The sequence below is a fragment of the Cupressus sempervirens genome, chromosome 7 (genome assembly GCF_028749045.1).
Source record: "Cupressus sempervirens isolate cs-2001-9-10 chromosome 7, ASM2874904v1, whole genome shotgun sequence".
NCBI lineage: Eukaryota > Viridiplantae > Streptophyta > Pinopsida > Cupressales > Cupressaceae > Cupressus > Cupressus sempervirens.
The window spans coordinates 167,237,343-167,246,867 of NC_143124.1; positions in this window are offsets into that span (position 1 = coordinate 167,237,343).

Below are 9,525 nucleotides of genomic sequence, written 5' to 3' on the forward strand. Positions count from 1 at the left end.
TATTTTTTAGCTCCCTTAAGCTTTTGGTATTGGGCATAGAGCAATTTTGGTGTTAGTATTAAGCAAAAGAATCATTTTTTAGGTCCCTCCACATTAATTACATTATGTAAAAACATCCTTGTTACTTACATTAAATCAACAAGTTTACATTTACAATATTTTTAGTGTATCATCATTATTACATCAATACACAACTACCAAAAATCATAGTGTGATAAATCATAGTATCAAAAATAGAATAGAGTTTTCTTCATTCTGCTACTTATTTAGTTTTTAATCTTCATGCACAACTACTATTCATGATATAAAAAATATCAGTAAATAATTGTACTAAACAAGAAAATCATTGGTTTACCAAATCATTATAAAGAAAAGAAAATAAGACGTAAATATACCTAGTCAAGTATTCATGTAGGGTCCTCTCTCTACTTTATGGTCTCCAATAGGGCTTCACAATCAACATTAGTAATAGTAAAAAGTTCTTTTATTGTTGGTCTTCCTTGATGCTTCAACAACTTCACATTTTTTGCTATAATAAGATGTGAATACATGAGAATTGTTTTGTGCTTTAGATAGTCTTCAAAAGCATGAGTTCCATTCCTTCTAATCATGTATGTCTGCAACCATGTTCTGCCAACAACAACTGAACCTATATCATATATGAATCCATCATCGTATATAATCAGTTGTGCAAGATTTTTTTACCTCTTACATAATGTGCTAGCCAATAATATTATTTCTTGACATAGTGCAAGATAAGATAATTCCTAAAGGAGATGTCTTAATCCCTAATAAATAACCACACAGTGAAAACACAATACAAGATACAAGAGCTAATACCAAACACAACTCTTTATTCATAAAATAAATAATTACATACAATGTACTCTATTGTAAGGCCTTCTAAGTTAGGACCAAATACAAAATAGATTACAATAAATAGTTCTACAAGATCTCTCAAGATCTAATTCCAACACTAGCTAGTCAAAATCCACACTCTGGTAGAAGTGTTCAATGTAGATATAAACTTGTACTCACAAGGCCACCAAGTAATCTCTTTGTTTCCCAAGCCTTAGCTACTGGCCCTTCAAAGTTTATTCCTTTTCCACATCCTCTTCTCCAAGCTAGATGAATAATAATGATAAGACAAGAACCTCTACTTGTACCAAACCAAGCTAGAAGTCAGCCTAACAAGTTACATTAAATAAACCCTCACATTAGATAAAACCTCAAACCACAAGTTACATTAAATGCCACTTATTATATACCTTTTTCCCTCTTTTCTCTATTTTTATTTATTTTTAATTTTCTTCTATTTTTCATCACTTGCTCTCTCCTCCATAATGTTTTTTTAATAATAATTTACATTCCCCCTTTTTAAAATTTTTTATGTCCCCTTTTATTTTTTGAAACAAGATGCTCCAACATCAGACTCCCCAATGAACATAAAAGAGTGTTTCCCATACTTTGATGCTAAAAGAAATATCTATAACCATATTCACCTTCACAAAAGGCTTCCAATCCATCAAGGATGAGAGAACAAATCTGTACATCAACCATTTTTTCTTAATCCACTCAAACATCATAATCAAATGAACCTCAACAACCTAATTAGCACGCTCACTCCCAAGAACAAACTGAACATAATGCTTCACCAATAATTCTTACAACATGTCAACCATCAAAAAATTAGGAACATATAGATCAACATTATCGTGTAGATCCCCAACAACATCAAAGAAATTCAAGTCCACATCTATGGCAACATGATTATCCACAACCAAGTGCTCTACAATTTCAATCTCATACTTAACCAATTAATCATGAAAACATATCTCCATCCTCACATCAACAAGGATAGGAATATCCTTAGCACCAACTACAAGTTGCTCTATGGGTTTCACATCAAACTCCACAAACTTATCAACAAAACCAACCTTGCTATGCCCTCTTCTCTCTCCAATAAGTCTTCTAACTAGCCATACAACTCTCTTTCAGATTGGTAGACTCAAACTCCAAGAGGATATAATTTTATTTTTTGGTTCCTCAATTCTTTTAGAAACAGAAGCATCTATAAAAACATCAACCCAAGAAATTTTCTCATTAATCCTCTTCTCTGCTATATTATTGATATTCACAATCAACCCAAGGTCCAATCTTATTGAAAGCGTCTTCCAAGATCTTTGCAAACCCAAGTCCTAGTTCCTCAACTTTGGTGTTTACTCTACACACTCAAGAACAATTACACTATCATGCCATTTGATGTAGTGCAAGGTAGGAGAATCGCCAAAGGATATGTCCTAGCCCCAAGTAAATAACTAGACAATGAAAAAATAATAGAAGATACAAGATCTCATGCACAATAGAACTCTTTATTTATAAAATAAATTATTACATGCAATTTACTTGGCTGTAAGGCCTTTTGAGTTAGGGCCAAATACAAAAGCAATTATAATAAACAATTTTACAAGGTCACTCAAGATTTAATTTCAATACTAGCTAGCCTAGATCTAGAGTCTAGTAGAAACCTCCAAGGAAGATCTAAATTGTTAGTTTGTGGTAACTGAGCAAGCTCCACACTAGACAAAAATCTCCCACTTGGAGACTGATCCTATAGCAATATCACTACCACATGGAGCTCCCATTGGATCAAAACACCCTAGACTTATTTGTTCTTTTATTTTCTTTAGTCTAGAAGACCAACCAAAGATGAAGAGAAGACTTTCATCTTCTCCCTTGTCACAACCTTTGTAAACATAATTGCTAGATTTTCATCTATATGTATCTTTTCCATCTTTAATTGCCCATCATCTAAAACTGACCGAATGAAATGGTACTATAACTTTATGTATTTTCTCTTTGAATATAGAGAAAACTTATTCACAAGATGAATGACACTCTAACTATCTATAAATAAATAATTATCCTTTTGAGGGTGTTCTAATTCTTCCAAGAATAATCAAATCCATATCAACTCCTTAGTTTCCTTTGTAGTAGTAACATACTCTGTCTCTATAGTGGATAAAGTATTAACCTTGTTTAACCTAGAAACCTAGCTCATTGCTATTCTACCAACAATAAATACATAACCTATAGTACTCTATCTTGTATCAATATTCCCTACCAAATCTAAGTCAACATATTCTTGTAAATTAGTAGTAGAGCCCCCAAAATGTAGACACTTATTGGATGTTCCTCTCAAATATATGAGAATACATTTAACTTAAATCTAATGCTCAAGCCCTAGATGACTCATATACCTGCTAATGACTCTCACTATATGTGCAATATCTTGCTTTGTACATACCATATCATACACCAGGATTGCTACAACTAAAGCATAAAGTACCTTAGACATCATATGCTCCTCTTTGTGTGCCTTTAGACACATCTCCTTAGTCAAGTTGAAATGACCAGGTAAAGATGTGTTGATAGATTTAGTGTCCTCCATAGAGAAATGATGCAATGCCTTCACAATAAAATCAGCTTGAGATAATGTTAGTTTCCTATTCTTCCTATATATACAAATCTTCATACCAAGGATTTCCTCTACTACCCCCAAATCCTTCATGTTAATTGAATGTGCTAACTAACATTTCAACTCATTAATGTGATCCATGTTAGACCTAGCTACAACCACATCATCAACATATAAACATAAATTAATGTATTTTTTGTTATCCAACCTCTTAAAATAAACACAATGATATGAATGAGACCTATTGTATCCATGCTCATGCATAAAACTATCAAATTTTAGATACCATTGCCACAATGCTTACTTCAAGACATATAAGCTTTTCTTCAATCTACACACTGAGTTCTCCTTACCTTTGAACTCAAAACTTTGTGGGTGTCCCATATATATCTCTTCATCCACATCACCATGAAGAAAGTTTTTTTAACATCAAGCTACTCCAAATGAAAATCTTCAGTAGCCACAATACTTAAAACAATGCGAATAGAAGTCATTTTTACAATAGGATAGAATATATCATCAAAATCAATGCCTTTTTTTGTGCAAATCCTTTTACAACTAACCTAGCTTTAAATATTTGTTTACATCGATCCTCTTTTTTTAAATTATAACCCCATTTATTCAATAAACCTCATTTACCTAGAGGCAACTTGCATAAATGTCAAGACTTCTTTTTCAGCAAGAAGTTAATTTCATCTTCCATAGCAATCTCCCACTAAATCTTAGTATCCATCTACACAATTTCATCATCATATTCAAGTTCATCAACATATGTTAGTAAAATAGAGTATAAAGAAAAAAAGAAAAATTTGGAGGTCTACTTAGCCTTGTTGACTATCTAACATTCATTGGGGTGTGTGGTAATTATTTTTGTAGTTGTAGATCATGATGAATTATTGGAACATCATATTTTAGAGTATTATCCAACACTACATAATCATCTTCTTTCTTCTCATGTTGTCACAATAGATCTTTGTAATACACTTTCTCATTGAATATGACATCACTGCTTCTTACAATCTCTATACATATGTAGGAGTAGAAAGACCTCTATTAATCGAATATACAATAGTATTGATATCCTCTACTCACATGTTTAAGGGTAACCCTTCATACTACCTCATGTTCCTTGCACACTCCACTAAAGTCTTGTTCATGTGTTCAAGCACTACATTTTCCTGTGGAGTACTTGGAATAGTTTTGTGTCTATGAATACCATTAGTGGAACAATAATCTTCAAATTCATGACTACAACACTCAACACCATTATTAGATCTAAGAAATTTTAATTTCTTACCAGTCACATTTTCAACCAAGCATTTATGTTTCTTAAAAGTTTGAAATTCATCAAATTTCTATCTAAGGAAATAAACCTATACTTTTCTAGGTGTGCATCAATAAATATAACATAATAATGAGAGCCACCAAAGGAAGATACCTAAGTTGGTCCTCATACATCTATATGCACAAGCCCTAATCTCTCACTTTTCTATTATTTCCCACTCTTCACAAAGCTAGCTCTCTTTTGTTTTCCATACACACAACTTTCATAGAAATTCACATTGATACATTTTAGACTTGATAAAACTTTATTTTAATGAAGTAATTTCATACCTTTCTCACTATATGTCCAATTTCATTGTACCATAGTACTGTATGAAAATTTACATCAACTATTTGTTCTCCCTACTCAACCGGATCAACTATTCCTGAAAATTCATTTTCTCTGAAACAATCAAAGTAGAAAGAAAAATATGAACTATACAAATATATAAGGTGCCTACTTTCACACTTTTTTCTAGTATAAGGGAACCTTTTCAAACCTTCCAATTTTTAACATTAAAAGTAACTACACAACCCTCATCACTGAGTTTTCCTACTAAAATTAAATTCCTACTCAGCCTTGGAACATGTCTTACCTCATGTAGTAGCCAATGATTCCCATTTTGTAACTTAATCTTAAATTTTCCCTTTCCAAAAATATGACATGGTTTCTTATCCCCCAAATGAGTAAGCCCAAAATCCCCTTGGACATAATAAATAAAATAACCTCTATGGGGTGTAGTATGAAATGAAGCTCCATAATCTAAAACCCAAGAATCATCAAAACTTTATAAAGAAACAAACAAAGCATCCTCTTTGTATTTGTAACTTACCACATTTATGTCTTTTTTCTCTTCTAGTTTATGTCCATCATTATTCTTTTGAGTCCAACAATCTTCTTCTTATACCCTAGTTTTCTACAATACCAACAATCTCTTGGTCCTCTAGATTGAGACTTCTTTCCCTTTGACTTTCCTCTTTATTTTCCATGATTCCTAGAATTATTTCCCCAAATTACTTGTTATGCCTCTACTTTTTTCATTCAAAGCACTTCTTGATGTAGATCCACCTGAGGTTTACCTATGAGTTTCCTCACTCAGAATAACACCAATCACATTAGCATATTTAAGGGTATTAGATCCTAAAATAGAATTAATCACAAAAAATACCAAGTCATTCCACCTTTTAGACAAAGAACAAAAAATCAAGAGAGCCCTAATTTCTTCATCAAAATTAATACACACAAAAGATAACTAACTAGTAACAATATTAAATTCATTTAAATAATCTACAATAGATCCACATTCTGCCACCTTCATATTAAATAAATGATTAATAAGAAATACCTTATTTGAAGCAAAGGGCTTTGAATACAATTTCTCTAGGGTTTGCATCAACTCTTTTGTAGTCTTCACTTTTTTAATGTTAAATGTCACCAATGGTACTAGGTGTAACCAAATACTTCCAAGTGCCTTTCTATCTGAAATCTCCCAGTCCTCATCTATCATAGTTCCTTATTTCTTTTATTTTCTATCTAATGGCTTCCATAAATCCTTCTTATATTGACAGTCTCCCATTTGCATCTTCCATAACTGAAAGTTCTTCCCATTAAAATTGTCAACCTTCATCTTGCCCTCATCTACCATTTCTCCCACTCAACCATGACACTTTTCTATAAAGAATAACTTAAAAAACAAAATTTCTCTAATACCACTTGTTACAACTTACTATAGATAGAAATAACAATTACATGCATATATAAACAATATTAGAAAATAATAGATCACATAGAAGAGAACACAAGACACCAAGATTTAACATGGTTCACCCAATCCCTAGGCTATGTTCACCAAATAGAAAGTCCAATATTATTACAATCCACTGACTACAACCTGAATACAATATGTAATCCATTACAACTCAATGCCACTGCAAGAAGCAATTTTTGTATTACACATTATAAAATGTACCTAACCCTAAGCCCTTTCGTACAAGTCTTTTATGTCATTTTAGGGTTACAACATGTTTTCCATATGTCAGTCATACATCATCCATAGCTCAACAAAAAATTTGAACCCTAAAGAATTATGAAGTATGTATAGTACTTCCCTAGCTAGTCACCACAAACTAACAATCTCCCAATTGGGGACTAATTAGGCTCCACACTAAACAACATAAACTTGTGCTTGCAAGCCCAAAAAGTAATCTACTTATTTTCCAAGTCTTAGCTACTTTCCATTCAAAGTTTTCTCCTTAAACCAAACTAAGCCAAAAGTCATCCTAGAAAGTTACATTAAATAAACACTCAAGTTAAATAAACCATCAAACCACAAGTTACATTAAATGTCACCTATTAAATACCCTTTTCCCTCTTTTCTTCATTTATATATATATATATATATTTATTTTTCTTCTATTTTTTTATTACTTTCTCTCTCCTCCACAATATTTTTTTAATAATAACTTTTTTCCTTTTGTTTTTTTCTAAAGATTGTATATCCCTTTTTTTTTTTGAAGCAAGATACTCCTGCATCATTTCTCATCATTTTCTTGTAGTGAAACTAATGGAAAGATATGTTCTGGCTGAAGAAGATCCAATCAATTGTTATGCTCAACTAAAATTTCCATGTCATCATTTTTTTATAGAGGATATGATAAACAATGGAATAAGATAATGTAGAGTCCATGTGTCCATCCACTCACCCAACTTGTAGCAATCCCAATGAGACTGAAAATAACTAGCAAAAAATCAATCTAGCTATTGTGTCCAAATGGTCCATATATAATAGTCAAATCTCCAGAATGACTATGTTTTTAATGAATCTCTAACAGTAGCACAATTTGATCTATCATCTATCAAACCTTCCCCAACTAGCTAAAATAACATTTGTACCACTGGATCAAGACTCCCCCCTATGATAATGTTGAAATACACCAATCAACAATGCTACGAGCATCACAAATCTCTACTCCTGAAATCTTCAATTTCTCCTTAACTAGATCTCTTTCACGCATGACTCTACTCCATCATGTTACCCTTTCCAATGGCTGGACCTAAAAAATCTCCAAATATAAGGCACCCTCCTCCCTATGTGTGTCCTATACAACCAATAAAACATGTGAATATTCTTGAATTGACCTATGCAATTATCTCACCAAATGATATGTCTATCCATAGCAATGTCATTATCCTATAAGAAATCAAAATAATTCTTGAATTTTTTTTCAAAAACTCATGAGAGTGAGATCTATAATCACTCATGTAAAATTGGTTCTCTCTAATAATCTTCCTATTATGTTCTACACTATTTACGGCATGTCTATATATGTTATGTACACAAAAATAGCAATCTAAATGGAGTTGTAATACTGAGATTGTGTCTCATTTTGGGGCTGCAATGTGTAGTTTTGTATAAAGTCAAAAACTGATATAATAGTGCCAATGAGAAAAGTCTCCTTACACATTATAATTTTTTTATCCAACCAGTAAGACCTATGACTTTGCCTTACATACTTGTAGAAAATATTTGTCTTGAAATCTAAAATAAAACTAGCCACACTAATTTCTTTTGGACCCAACTCACATCTAAAGCCCTCACCTACAGTCTTCAATGTGTATTTTCTATTTCATATACCATACTTTTACTATTTTCCTCCCAAGATCTTATTCACACCCCTCATGGAAACATGTTTCAAACTTGGATAAGCCACCACATAAAGAACAATTCTCATTAAAAAAGAATTTTTATAAAAGAAGTAATCATCAACTTTAGGCCATTAAAATTATTCTAGAAAGTCTCTTGGTGATTTTGGAATCTCACTAGCACCACAATTCTCCAATATTTCATTACTATGAAAAGTAGAATGGACGGAGCATAATAATTTGTGGTGCATAGGAAACTCCACATGATATTTGTAGTAACATGCATTTCGAATCTTCAGTGGCACACAATAGAATGGCTTCAAGAATTCAAAATCTTTTTGTGATATATGCAATCTTGGAAGACTCTCTCTAAATTCTTTGAACAGCATAGTTTGACTTACCTCCAAATAATATTTAGGATGTGACATGTGGTCTCTAATGCCAATTCTCAACTTCATCAAATCTTTAGCATTCGGTGAGACTCTTGAGCTAGAGAGCCAAAATGGTGTAATTTCTTTCTTCACATTGTCACTTAGCTTCTTATCAAAATGTGGAAGTCTCCCATCAAAAGCCCATGTATCATTTTGAAGTGGATCATCAATTCTATCTCATCTAATAAGTGCTCTTCTCAAAGTAGTACAATTTAGGTTCATGTCAATACAAGTTCCCATCATATATCTACCCTTTCTTAAATGATGAATCACCGAAGAGGTTGTAATAACCCTTCGAGCAACTATTTTCCCAATCCATATTCCTATTATTTCCCCTAATGAAATTGAGAGCACTGAAAAGATTCTTCAAAATAATGGCATTTCTTTCCATTTTCTATTGACGTGAACCTTCAATTTGGAAAGCATAGCTCTCATCTTTTGCATCTTTAAAAAGTGCATAAACAGTTCAAATTGCTCCAACATTGTCTTGTTGCCTAAAAACATTTTATATAGTCATGAAGCCCATCACTAAATGGTTATTGGAAATGTTTTTCCTTCCAAATTACTAACCATCATTTCATCAATTTCAATTATCTATTTTGGTGTCCTAGGACCTTCATTTTGGTTATAATTAGGAGGTATGTAATGTT